Genomic DNA, 13,671 nt, shown 5'->3' with positions numbered 1-13,671 from the left:
ATGTTTGAATCTTCGGGAGGTCTGTGTTGAAAGAGTTACAATGAAATTAGACATCTCGTTTTAGGACAAATGTGCCCAGCTATTTGAAAAGATGTTCAATAAATCACGATGTCTTCTCAGTGGTACCACAGTTGGCTTTTAATTGCCTTTTAGCAGCCTTTCTCCACAGGTACTGCAACTGTGACTTACTGCTTCATGATTTGCCTCTGTTATTAAACTGAGTATATCACTATATTCAAACCTACGGCTATAATAACCAATAAAACTTTCTAGAAATAACTAATGACAAGGTCTGACAGTAGAAGAATAAAATGATCTCTTAATAGCCTGTTTTACCTATAAACACAATGCTAGGAAACATATTTGTATGTGATTTCATACATTTCTTCTGCTCTTCTGCATGTTTGTTTGACAACATACCGATCATTTTTCTCCCTTGTGCCTAAAAGATTGAACCCTTCACTCCCTGAATGCTGAGTGGGGAACATGCGCAGAGAGCACCAAATAGCAATGGTCCTTTAATTGCCGCGCACGTCAAGTTCGCCAGAGAGAACAGGTCTGTGACCGGAAATGTACTTAATGTGTCAGAATAAAAGCACAGCACAGTGTATCACTTGTAATCAGAAGATAGGGAAAAACTATCGGCCTAACACTTGATAACATTTTGGATGCCGGTTGAATATTTCATTATTAAAATACTTACTCTCCCTACAAGTAGCCTACAACTTCGAGGTAATTTTACCTTAAGTCCAGGGGCCCTTAAAGCTAATGTGTGTCACCTGGTTTGTAGTAATTTAGTTGAAATTTTATTTGGAAATATCCACGACTTAAGCAAAATATTTGCTGACATGATGAGGATCTTAATGTTGATTCTGTTTTACTACCTATAACTGAAGATACCTGTGTCAAAATGTAGTTTGAATTGCTTTGTTATTTCAGTTTGGAGCTCACATGTTGCATATTTCTAAATGAATTTGTGTTGAATTAAATTACAGCACAGGGCCCTTGGCAGTATTCTAAAATAATTCAGAGGAGGCAGTAGCTCAGTCCATAGAGACATGGGTTGGGATCCATAGGGTCACTGGCTCATGTCCCCATCTGGACCAAACATGGAGTATGGACTGGTAGCTGAAGAGGTGCCAGCTCACCTCTTGGGCACTGCCGAAGTTCCCTTGAGCAAGGCACTGCACACCCAACTTCTCAGGGCGTCTGTCCATGGGCAGCCCCCTTACCCTGACATCTCTCCATTTAATGCATGTATAGGTTCTGTTTGTGCATGTGTGTGTATTTCAGGCCTGTGTGTATATGACAACAGAGTTTAAAAAATTAAATTTCCCCTCAGGGATTAATAATAAAGTATATCTTCTTGTTCATCATCTTCTAATGAAAGGAGTGTGAAAGGTGTGTGGGATTAATGGAAGCCCTGAGGCTCATTTTTGCTCTGGGGCCCCTTGCAGCCTAATCCAGTCATTCCTAATAGTAGCCTTTGTAAAATAGTTAAATGAGCTTCACCCCCACCAGCTACAACTTAAGAACGCTCCCTACAAACTAAGGCATAAGTGACAATATTATGATATCATTACTGTATATTATAAATACATAGAATGTGCAAGTGACCATTCTTCATATTTGATACTTTTACTTTAAATACTTATGTAGGAGTGGTAGTAAGTATTCAGGTCTTATTTTTTCGTAAAAGTAGCAATACTATAATGTAAAAACACTCCTTTAAATGTGAAAGTCCTGTATTGAAAATATTAATAAAGTAAAAGTATGTTAGTATTATAAGCCAAATATATGTAAAGTATTGCGAGTAGTATTGCAATTTTATATGCTATTATACATTATGTTATCAGATTACTCTTACTGATGCTTTCGTATGTAGGGTAATTAGTATTGTACTGTTTGAGTAGGTAAAGGAATAAATAAATAAATGAGTATTGGTAGCTTAAGCTAAAACATTTTATGGGGTCATGCAGTGACGGATGTTTGAAGGGCAGGGGCGAAAAGGAAAAAAGGGCACCTACTGCATGACATGGGACAAGAGGGCAGCCAAAAGGGCACATCTGCTCTTTTTCATCCAATAGGGCACATCGTCTCTTTTTGATCACTCAAGACGGCAGCCAAAAGGGCAAGTCTGCTCGTTTTCATCATTCAAGAGGGCAGCTGATAGGGCACATCCTCTCATTTTCGCCACTCAAGAGGGCACTTTAGCACGGCGTTTTCAACCGAGGCGGCACATACCATGACCCCCCCCCCCCCCCCCCCCCTTAAAAAGTCTTAAAATGCCTTAAATTCAGATTCAGATTCAATGGGTCTTAAACACATTACACTAAACTTGCTGTAATTTTGAACTGACATCAGTATGTTTACTTGGAAAGACTACTTACACACATATAAATATATAATGTGTATTTCCATTGCAGATTTGGTCTTCCTATAAGGTGGTATTAAAAAGGTCTTAAAAAGTCTGAAATGTAATGGGGCAGAAGGTTTATATCAAATAGAAATACTTGAGTTAAATACAAACAGGCTACCTCAATTCTGTGCCTTAGGATTTTGCAAAAAAATAAAATAAAATAAAAAATAAATACACTTAGAGCCCTGGGAGAAACATAAAATTGAGAAAGACTAATTGATACTTTTATTTTGAAACGCCTCACCGGAAGTGCTTGTGTTTATCCTCTCGCTTGCCGCTGGTTAATTACAGTGAGTTGTTCCAAGGTAACTTCCTCCTCCAATCCTTGGCTTTTTGCCTTCGTGGATCCAAGTGCGAGTTGTGAAGCCCCAGACAGCGCTCATGTATGAAGGGCTGCAACGCTACAAAATGTATCTTCATTTTTCCTCTCTCCTGAATATCGCGTGAATTTGCCACTTTTTTCCCCTCACCGCGCGAGTGACGGACGATCATGTTGGCGTCATGTAGGCTCTGCTTTTCAGACTTTGGAAAACAAATCGCGTATTGTCGGTGAATTCTCGGGAGATGGCAGAGTAGTTCGACCTGCGCCAGTGACGGAGCCCTCATAAAGCACTTTGAAAAACACCCCGCAAGGTAAGTTCAATCATGACGAACATTTAATGTAACATTAATGTGTGTTGTGTCGTGGCTGTGGACATTTGGGCAGACGTGGAGAAGTTTGCGTATCTACAGGAAAGGGTTTCGTGACGTGCTCTCTGTGTGGAAAACCCTTGGAGCTTTTCTTCGTAAAATCTTGGCCTGTTTTGTCATTGCAGCCACATATTTTATTCACCTTCTTCATCTTGTGTGTTGTGAACAAATATTAAATATGATTTAGCAGACAGGGAACCTGAACGCATCATAGCCGGCGTCAGAGATTTTTTTTGGTAGTTGTTGATAAATGGAGATGAGCCCCAGGCCAAAAGACAGAATATAAACGTCTCAGCTTCACCATTGCGACTTGCAATTTCACAATCAAATCAACCTCGCCACATTGCAACTAGTTGTGACTTTGTTAAGAGTTTTTTGTCATGCAAACAATCCTTGGGAGGGTCCTTGATCGTGTGGCTCATCATCCCATGCTGAGCACTTTAACATCACAATCGCAGTCCTGGAGGAGGGGAGAGCAGCCAAAAACATACAGCATTCCTTGCAGTAGTCTTTGATTTAATTCTGAACTACTTAGCAATGGAGAAACACTTGAATATCCCCAATATAGCTCTTGTACAAGATGCTGAAGTATTTGTTGTCATGCTTTTCCCTGCTGAGGAACAGAACAGGAACTATTGTGTGATAGCAGGGGCAATTAAATGTAAAGGCAGTAGACCTGCTGATGAGAGGGTGCAAACTTCATTACCAAGGTGTTAATGCTAGCTGGAAACATCCAGAGATAATTGTGCAGATTAAAAGATGTGTGAATGGGAATGTCTCACACTGAAGTGTTCCTCCTCAGAATCAACTCACTGTGCTAGATCCTTCACTCTCACCAAATTACATTCCCACATACTAATCAGGCCTTTCTTCACTAGTAGCCCCCAAATGTCTGGGGAGCACTTGATTGTGCATTTGTGTTTGCTGTTGTAGCCTGTCCCAGCCAAGCTCCATTTAACTGTGTTGCGTTTAAGGTGACATAATATATACATATGACTCTCTGACAGCCACACATGCAGTGATAGTGTCTGGAATGGAAGATGACTTATTGTTTAATCAACATGGATTAGCAACTCAAAATGAATTTGAACGCTAATGATCGCATTAGACGAATCGCAGTTCAGCTGAGGTTATTTGTCATGGTCAGTGGGTGTGTGTTTGTGTGGTTGGTTGATGATCTGGAGAATGTAACCCCATAGCTGACCAGTCACAGAAGTTGGGCCTCTGTGTGGGCGCCCGCTGTAGTGGCTTGCATTGTGGAGTCTGGCTGATAGTGGTCTGATAAAAGGACGGCAGGCAGTCTGAGGCAGAGATATGCTTCAACTCCAGGGGGATTGTCGGGGTCCTGTTCTGTTCGGCTGGGCACCAGCCTGGCTGTGGTCACTCAGCCTGCCATTGTGATTAGTCCTCTCCTTCTTCTCAACAATGTTATTGTTTGGCTTCAGGCCAGTGTCACTGTTTCAAACTGCCTATCTGTGGTAACGTAGTCCTCAACCAGCTGGAGGTTATCGGTCTGTCTGAGACTAACAAGACATTCCCAACAATAGGACTGGTTTTGGAGGTGCCTTGAAATGTTGAATTTGATGTAAAGAGGCCTTATATGTGTCTGATTTATGATGCTCTATGGTACTGCCAACAACTTGCTCAGATTTTGTATTTGTATGGCGCTTTTCAAAACACAGTTCCAAAGTGCTTTATGGGACAGACAAACAATCAAGATAAAAACATTGAACATAGGCTAACACCAAATAAATCCGAGTGTGTAATAGAAATAAATAAATAATAAAATTGATAAAAAGATAGATTGAACTAGACACACTGCAGATTTGCTGTAAAAAAGCCTGACTGTAAAAGTAGGTTTTGAGGAGTGTTTTAAACGAAGATGCTGAGTTTGCCAACCAAAGATCCTCACGTAGGGAGTTCTGCAGCTGTGGGGCTGTAACGGAAAATGCCCATTTTCCGATGGGATGTATGGGATTTTTGAAACATATAGTTTATATGTTGTAGCAGAAAAAAAAACACAGATTGCCAATATAGTGACTTTCTGAGCTGGAATGACAAGACGTTTTCTTATGGATAGTTTTATGACTTTGTACTGATATAGCCACACAAAAGTACTCAGAAGGCTGCTTTCTTTAACTAATAATAATAATAATACATTGGATTTATATAGCGCTTTTCAGGATACCTAAAGCCAATTACAAAGAACAACAACAGCAATAAAAAAAACAACAGAACAAAGCGCTCGGTACGTTTACATGCACTTAGTAGTGGAGCTAAGCTCATAGCTCGGCTAATCAGTCAAGTCAGACTTCTTATCTTGTCTAAGTATACATGCAGAAGAGAAAATCGAATTTCTGACCAAGTACATCTGACTCCGCCTCGATAGGCGGTGCTGTGTCCATTATAATATAGTGCGTATTGAACTAGTTCTGGTTGACCTGAAGAGGAAGCTAACGACGAATGAAGATGTTTGGAGAGCTTTGTAAGTGATGATGACGAGTTTGAAGTGGATACACTGGAGGATGGGGCGCCAGTGGAGGTTGGGGGTGATGTGGTTGAACCCCCCCCCCGAAACATATTGTAAATTATTGTAAAACAGGTACACTGATATCGATATATTTGTGATATGCTCATATTGGCTGATAACCTCGGCCGGCCAATAGACTGGTCAGGCAGTAATAGAATGTCAGAAAATAGTGAAGTTAGAATTTCCCAGAGCCCAAGGTGACATCCTCCCATTAGGTCTAGCCTATCTGAACCCCAAAGATATTCATTTTACTATCACAGAAGACAAAGAAATTATGTGAATATTCACAAGCTGTAAGCACAAAATGCTTGGTGTTGGTGTTTTTGTTTGAGAATTGACATAATCAGTTGTCAGAAGAGTTGCTGACGATTGAGCAATTGATCAACTAATTGTTTTGGCTCTAAATTAATTTATCAAGAAGACATAATTGTCAAATGTGCTGTGTTGGCTCCAACTGCCAACATCCTGGACTCTGGGAAATTGGCTTTTTAATAGCTTTTTAACATTTTATAGACTAAATGACTAATCAAAAAATATTACTCAGATTAACTGATAAAGAAAGTGATTTGTTTCAGCACTACTTTGAACAAACTATCAGAAATTAGGCTTTTGATTGCCATCTGAAAGTTCTGCCTCTCCTACACACAGGCCTCATTCAACTTTTCATTTCCACATTGCGACTCCTAAATTCTTTGGCTGCAGATATGTTGGCCTCTACATCAGTGCACTGCTGTAGTGGTTCTGTCTGATGGACATAAAGTGTGTAATTTGCCCACAGAGGTCTGAGCATTGAAAGTATGAGGCGAGTATGGGTGGGGGGGTTGTTGTTGGGGTGGGGTGGGGGGGGGTGTAGGCCTCTGATAGCAATCATTTCTCTGTGCACAGTAATTTGGCTGTCAGAAGCAGCTGGCAGTTTGGGTTGGAACAATATGCAAGTGGAGGGAGAGGGAAGCGCTAGCTCCCAAAAATCCTGAGTGTGTGTTGGGGGGTTGGGTGTGTGTGTGTATATATGCATATGTGTGTGTGTGGAATCAGGTTACACAGTCTGTCATTAACAAGGGAACTGCAGTTATGAGACCAAGATAGATTGCTTCAAGTCTGAGCAAGAGTCTGAGGCTCATCGCTCTTCCATGTAGGTGGCTCTCAACTTGGGGAAGCGAGGGAGGGAGGAGGCGGGAGGGGATAATGTACGTCTGCTTGTGTGTGTGTGTGTGAGACAGTATATGATTGTGTGTGTGAATGCGGCTGGGAGGCGGTGGCTGGAGGATAGAAAGGGGGCAGGATTTGGCTCGGAGTCTCGCTCAAAGCAGCAACCTTCAGCTATCTTGCTTCAGCTTTTAGCCATGTGTATGTCCTCTGTGTGTGTGTGTGTGTGTGTGTGTGTGTGTGTGTACTGTATATGCTGACTTACTAGAAAGTTTGACTAGCAACAAACCTGGCATCAGATGAGGCAGCAGGCTGCAGAGGAACACAGCATGTGGGTTGCATTTGCCTCTGCTCTGTGCTTGTGTCCAGCTTTTTAGAAAGGGCCCCTCTGTCTGCAGTGTTATTTTTAGTCAAAAAATCCTTGAGCCTTTTAATAATCATCAGCCTTATGTAGCCCAAACATATCACGATGAGAGGAGCTGTCTGGGACTTGCGGGTACTGCAGTATCAGCATGACACGGGAAGTTAGAGGGGGGAAAAGAGAATAAGATAAAAGACCGCCTGTGTATATGCCAGATTTTAGTCTTGTCCCTGTTTGCTGTTTGGGAGTTCACTCTCCTCTTGTTCTGGTGGCTCTGCACAGACTTATTGATTTCTCTCATTCTGTGTTCAAATGTGGATGAGGACCAGTGGAGACAGAGGGAAGGGAGACATGAGACTGCTGTCTGCACAGATGCACACGCACATATATCTGCAGTGCTCGTGGCTCCTCTCCTCTCTCTACACTAACCCCAGACTGCACTGGAGACAGTCTGCAATACACATTTTATGAGCCCTTCACTCGCTTCAGTGCTCTTGTCTTATCGCTCAGCTGTTAGTGGGAAAAGTTATGGCTTTGTTTCAGTTGCTGCCTCTCTCTGATCTCATTCTCCAGTCCTGAGCTTGGGCTCTTATTTGGTGTGGGCACTTTGTCTACAACTTTGAGAATAATCTGTGTTTCATCTCTCGGGTCATGGGGTCATAGACTGAAGTAGTTCTGTTGTGATGGCAGTACATCAGCATCACATTGATGGGGGCTTGAATTAGTCTGGTCCTTTCGCCATGCTTGAGCCAAATGGGGGCATTTACAATGTTTTAGTCATTCATTCATTTTGACAAGCAAGTAGGGCTGGGCAGTGTGGCTGAAATCAATAGGACAATATGATAGAAATATTTTTAGGATGCCTGCATTTACGTATATTGTCATGTGGTGCAATGTATTCGTGCAAAATCTAAGGCTGCAATTTGCATTTATTTTTAATATGAATCGGACAATTATTTTCTCACATAATCGACTAGGTAGTTTAAAATAAAAACTCAAAACGAATTCATGTTTTAGCTGAATTAAGTAATTTGGAAATGACACAATGCTTATCAGATTTCTGAGATCAACTTGATCAGTGAATCAACTGCTCAGTAGGGCTGCCTTCTGAAAGCTGAAGATTCAAGTCATCACTAAATCCCTGTTTCCACCAAACACTTTAGGTATGGTACCCTTGGAACCAAAAGCAACCCTTCAGACATGGTACCTAGACCCTAGTGTTTGCACTGCAAACAGTACTCTTTCATGTGGACGGGGCTGTTGTCACTCACCGCTCACTGTATTTCCTCATTTATCAGTCTGCGCCTCATTTATCGTCCACAGAACGAGGTTGCATGGACTGCAGTGTTCACAGCTCTACTTTTTAGTACCAGATCTGTGTGTCAGGTACCCCAACAGAAGGGGGACCGAAAATGGGGACGGTATGGAACGGTTGCATTGGTACCATCCACAACTTTTCACAGTGGAAATGGAAAAAATCATACCGAACTGAATTGAACCGTATTGTACTGCTCGGTGGAAACGGGGCTTAAGAGACCTCTCAGTCGACTGAGGTTCCTGAAATTGAGCGGTCGTTTTGTTTTTGTTAGTCAGTGTGCACTTAACTTCTGGGGACATTTGATCCCCATATTTAGATGCAGAGAGAGCGCTCTTGGCTTTCATGCTGCTCTCTGGTACGCATATTTGCGAATCCTAGGATAGTTAAGGAATGACCCACCCTACTCTCCCTATGGTTGGCTAGTACTTGTTGCCTTTGTTGGTTAGATTGGTTAGGTTTAGGCAAGATTAGTGGAATCAGTTAGTTAGGATAAATATGTCAGGTAAGGGGGCGGCACCGTGGTGTGGTGGTTAGCACTGTTGCCGGTTCAATCCCGGGTGTGGGAGCCCTTCTGTGCGGAGTTTGCATGTTCTCCCCATGTCAGCGTGGGTTCTCTCCGGGCATTCCGGCTTCCTCCCACAGTCCAAAGACATGCAGATTGGGGACTAGGTTAATTGATAACTCTAAATTGTCCGTAGGTGTGAATGTGAGCATGAATGGTTGTTTGTCTCTATGTGTCAGCCTTGCGATAGTCTGGCGACCTGTCCAGGGTGTACCCTGCCTCTCGCCTGATGCCAGCTGGGATAGGCTCCAGCCCCCCCGCGACCCTCAAGAGGAGCGGTTAGAAGATGGATGAATGAATGAATGAATGAATGAATGAATGAATGAATGTCAGGTAAGCCAACCATAGGCAGAGTAAGATGGGTCAGTCCTTCGCTATCGTAGGATTTGCAAATTCGCCTCCAGTGCAGGCGACTGGGGACCCAGACCAGGAAGAGTCCGAGTGAGACGGAGGCAGCTGCCTTGAGGACGAGAGGCTTTGCTCAGAAGTGGTGAATTTGCAGCTCACAGCAACTTAATTTGTTTGATGTCTAAACCCTATTCAAAAAAGGAGTGAATAGTCCAATATTCGTATTGAACAGCAAATTCTGAATCGACCGGCATAATTCTGAGTCAGGTACAGCTCTGCTAATCAGTTTGCTCCAGCAAAATAATCTAAAAAAATAAAAGTTTGTTAAGTGTAGTGAGCCATGTTGAACCAAATCACAATTCAGTTCCACTGGAAATTGATTGGGCGCTTATATTGAATTATCACCCAGCCCTGCATGCAAGTACCCTTTACATCTTCATTTCCTATTTCTGACTTTATCATTAAAGTTCAGCAGCTTTTTACTACTGGTCTTTTCCCCTTAGAAGTCCTTCCTCTCCGGAAGGCCAGGAAACTCCCGGCCATAAAGGCTCCATTGGCAGCAGGATGTAATGGCTATGGAACATTCATTGTTTTGATGCAAGTTGTTTGCCGGGTGATTATCAGCATGGTGGTGAATGGTTTGGTCGTAGTTTGTGGGTCACACAGCGAGGGTTATCATGTTAGCCCACTGACTCCTGGAGCTCAGCCTCTTCCAGGCAGGGCACAGAATCAATCAAGGCTAAATATTTTCTGAGCTTTGACAAGCTGTACGCACAGCTCTGTGGTCTGTTGGCCTGATTTACTTGTTTCACAAGAAAGAAAATGTGTTAAAAGGGTGCACCGTGATACAAATCAAGGTGTCCTTTTGAGAATAGTACCACCCCAGGGCAGTGAACTTTGTGAGATGGTCATTTGGAGGGAGAGTGTTTGTGCATTCCTCTGTTGGCAAATATAGCTGAGGGCCATAAAGATGGTGTTTGAATTGGCCGTTTCAGATGTTTTGATGGCTGTGTGAAAATGAATGTCTAATTGCTATGGTGACCATTGCGTAGAAGACCTGTTAACAGTGTCTTCACAATGCTGTAAAATCTTCCAAGTTGTGTCACATGAGACGTCACACAAGACAAAACCATAATAAAACCTTGTGGAACCACTAAAGCTACTTGAATTGTGTAGAAATTTAAGTGTGTTTTGGTTCATTGTATTGTTTTGTCTTGTAATAATGAACTTTAACAACTGTTGTCCGTATTGGCAGTATGCTAAACTCTCTCAGACCTTCACTCTTTGTACCTGTCTTCTGTTGACCTCTGCTTCTTCCCCAGCTTTTGCCCTGGGGTGCTACGTCTAAACAAATCAAACTTTGTCATGAATTACAAACAGAGGTGTAATAAAAATGCTTCTCTGTTTTGTGATGGGGGCCCGGCAGAGTGTGTCAGTGTGGGCGCAGAGGTGGAAGGTAGGGTGGAACCACAGCAGGAAGAAAAGGCGACCATTGTCTCTGATTACATTTGATCTACGCCGAATACACTATGAGTGTGTGTGTGTGCACACACCCTGGGTTACACTGTATCCAAGGAACAAGAACTTACTATGCCGTTGCCCACTACAATGAATGTGTGAGTGAGAACTGAACATACGCAGGGGGGCATTTGCATTTGATTACATTCCTCACACTGTGAAAGGAGGCAGCTGCTGAGATCCTGTAGGGCCCTGAGAGATGGAGCCTGGCTCGACCTGATGGGTCACTGCAGATTCCACAAGCTCTTCCAAGGGGGCCACAGAAGTTCCTCATTCATCTCCTCGTTTGATGAGGCCCTTGGCCAGCGAGGTGTGTTTCCAAAGGTTAATGAGCTTTGCTTTGTATTCAGCAGAGCCAAATGCCTTCCACGCACAGCCTCAGTGTATGACACAGGATATCAAGAAGGGCTCAACTTGCCTTTCACACATACACCAGACAAGGTCACAGCATCGCATTGAAATCAATTTTTAATCCTACTGCTACACCTACAACACCTGAGTTTGGTTCCACTGATATTTCCAAAATAAATAAGTATATAAAGCTGTGGAGTTTGGTCTACTTTTGGTTCCATGAAGCAACGTTTTGATGAGCTAGCGCCTGTTTTGTTTGACTAGCATGCAGATTGAAGCCCAGTTAGACCAGAAACATGCTGTAATGAATTAACTTGGAAGTAGAGATCTCATGGCTGGATACTTCATCACTCAAACCAGCTGCTCGCTTGATGTTATTATGTCAGAGAATATTTCACATCATCAAGCAAAAAAGCTATGAGGATTGAGAACCGGTTGCAAATTGTCCAATCTATCCGAAATGTATGCCCTATGAGCTTATTGATTTCTTTTGTGGATGCAGTTGTATGTTGTAAAACAACGATGTCAAACTCATCATGGAGGAGTCATGGTGGCAAGGAAGGTCCAAAGCAAGCCTTTATCTCATAAGAAAGATGACAAAAATGCTGCTTGTAGTTATGTAAAATGATCATTTCAAGTAAAAGTGGAAACACCAGAATATCCTGAAACATCTGTCTGTGCAACATGGGCTTAAATTCAAGGAATGGCATCTATTAGACACTCTGTGCACAAGTGCCACTTCTTCCCAACAGGGCAGCATGTCCATTTCAGGAGGGTAAATATTTCATGATGTAATAACCTTGGCACCATGCAAGCAGGCTTAGCAGATTTTTTTCTTTGACATAGAAAACCTAAAGGAATGCTGTACAAATCTTCTCTCATTGCATCCATTTTAGGTGATGAGTAAAACAGTAGCATTGACACTGAAAACTCTTTGCAGATCTGCTTTTTTCCTCATAGAAAACTGATCGGAAATCAATAAAGGAATCGGACCGATGAGCAGAATCAATACTGGTGCCGGTATCCACAAAATGCTATCAATTCCCTGATCCTGCTGCTATAATGACCAACAGATCCTTGAAACTCAGCTGCCATCTTGTTGTCTTGTGGATGCTTGCACCAACGACACCTACACACTGCACGATTTTGGGCTGTTCCTGACAAAAGTTGACAGTAAAACACTGGTCCTAGAATCACACTGAGAGACACAGCCAGGCTGTTTCCAAACTCTGACAGTTTCAGAAAATTTAGGACTGAATTCTCACAATGTTGTGAGCCAAGTCTACAAACCAACCACTCCGTATTCTGTATGGAACTTTGAACAAAGTAAGGCCATACCTTGTTTGTTGTTATGCAGCATTTTCGTAGCGCAGATGGATGATTTGACTTCATGACATGTTTGCTTTTTTTTCTATAGCTCTACATTTCATCAGGCATTCGTTAAAGTTGATATTGTTCAGCCTGACACAGATTTGAGACAAAGATTTTATGAGACCCATCTTGCACAGCGTGACGTGCAATGACCCTGCAAGATTGCCAATATCACACAGTGTGTAGGGGCCTAAAGCCAAAAGCCAACTACATGACAAGCCTTCCACAAGATGACAAGGCCCATCAAATTTGTCCTAAATTGGTTTTCATTACCAGTGTGCCTTATTTAAATTGTTGGCACATTCAAAATGCATTTGATGTTTACATCAGTAGTGCGCACCTTTCTTTTTTTAGACAGCATTCATTGCAGTCTTATATTCTACCCAGGTGGTAAGCACAGTTGTATCAAGCGTGAGTGTGTATTCCCTCATCACCTACTGAAAAGTTAAGGTTGTGTATTCTTTTAACTTAGTTTTAGTCATCCAAAGTGTTGTATTTGACTGTAGGCAGAGAATGGTTTTTAGACTGAGGTGAATGTGTTGATTTGCCGAGCTGTAGTGTGAATATGAATGTGGGCTGCTGCAAAGAGGACGACTTTCGCCCTCAGGTCTGCGTTACACCCACGTCCACCTAGGAGCAAACCATCTGTGTGTCCCTGATGGCATGCTGGCACTTTGGCCGTCTGGGTCTGGGTCGGGGACGGGGACAGGGACACGAACAGCAGGCTCCGCATTGCCCCAGTCTCTGCCTGTTTCTTCCCTCGCCACCCCGCAGTTTGCTGCAGTTTCCTCGGTGCCGGGGCTATTTGTGCCATGGTAACTGTGCCAGCCTGCCAGCTCAGACACAGATTCCACCTCTCGTCTCCCTCTTTGCCAGCATGATGACTCAGCAGCTCCTGCAGGGCTTCCAGCCTCCTCCCTCCTCAACCTCAGTGATACACACCATGCTCATCAGACAAAGTAGTGTTTTGTCATTCTCTCCTTCGTCTTGACCCGAATACAGAACACACCAAAATAATAAAGCAGCTAACACGACTAATATTTGTGTTTGTTGAAAG

The 13,671-nt window shown here is 42.8% G+C and overlaps 1 protein-coding gene across 1 annotated transcript in view; it reads left to right on the top strand.

Moving 5' to 3' along the window:
• Window positions 1–2,709: 2,709 nt before the first annotated feature.
• Window positions 2,710–13,671, top strand: part of LOC117251361 (activin receptor type-1-like) — a 36,490-nt gene continuing 25,528 nt past the window's right edge. Inside the window, exon 1 of the mRNA XM_033617596.2 lies at window positions 2,710–3,052. The gene's annotated coding sequence lies outside the window, so the exon portion shown is untranslated. The remainder of the gene's footprint in view (window positions 3,053–13,671) is intronic.

The sequence above is a fragment of the Epinephelus lanceolatus genome, chromosome 14, assembly GCF_041903045.1.
Source record: "Epinephelus lanceolatus isolate andai-2023 chromosome 14, ASM4190304v1, whole genome shotgun sequence".
In the NCBI taxonomy this organism is placed as follows: domain Eukaryota; kingdom Metazoa; phylum Chordata; class Actinopteri; order Perciformes; family Serranidae; genus Epinephelus; species Epinephelus lanceolatus.
Note: the sequence above shows the minus strand (reverse complement) of the source record. Positions and strands in the feature narration are given on the sequence as shown.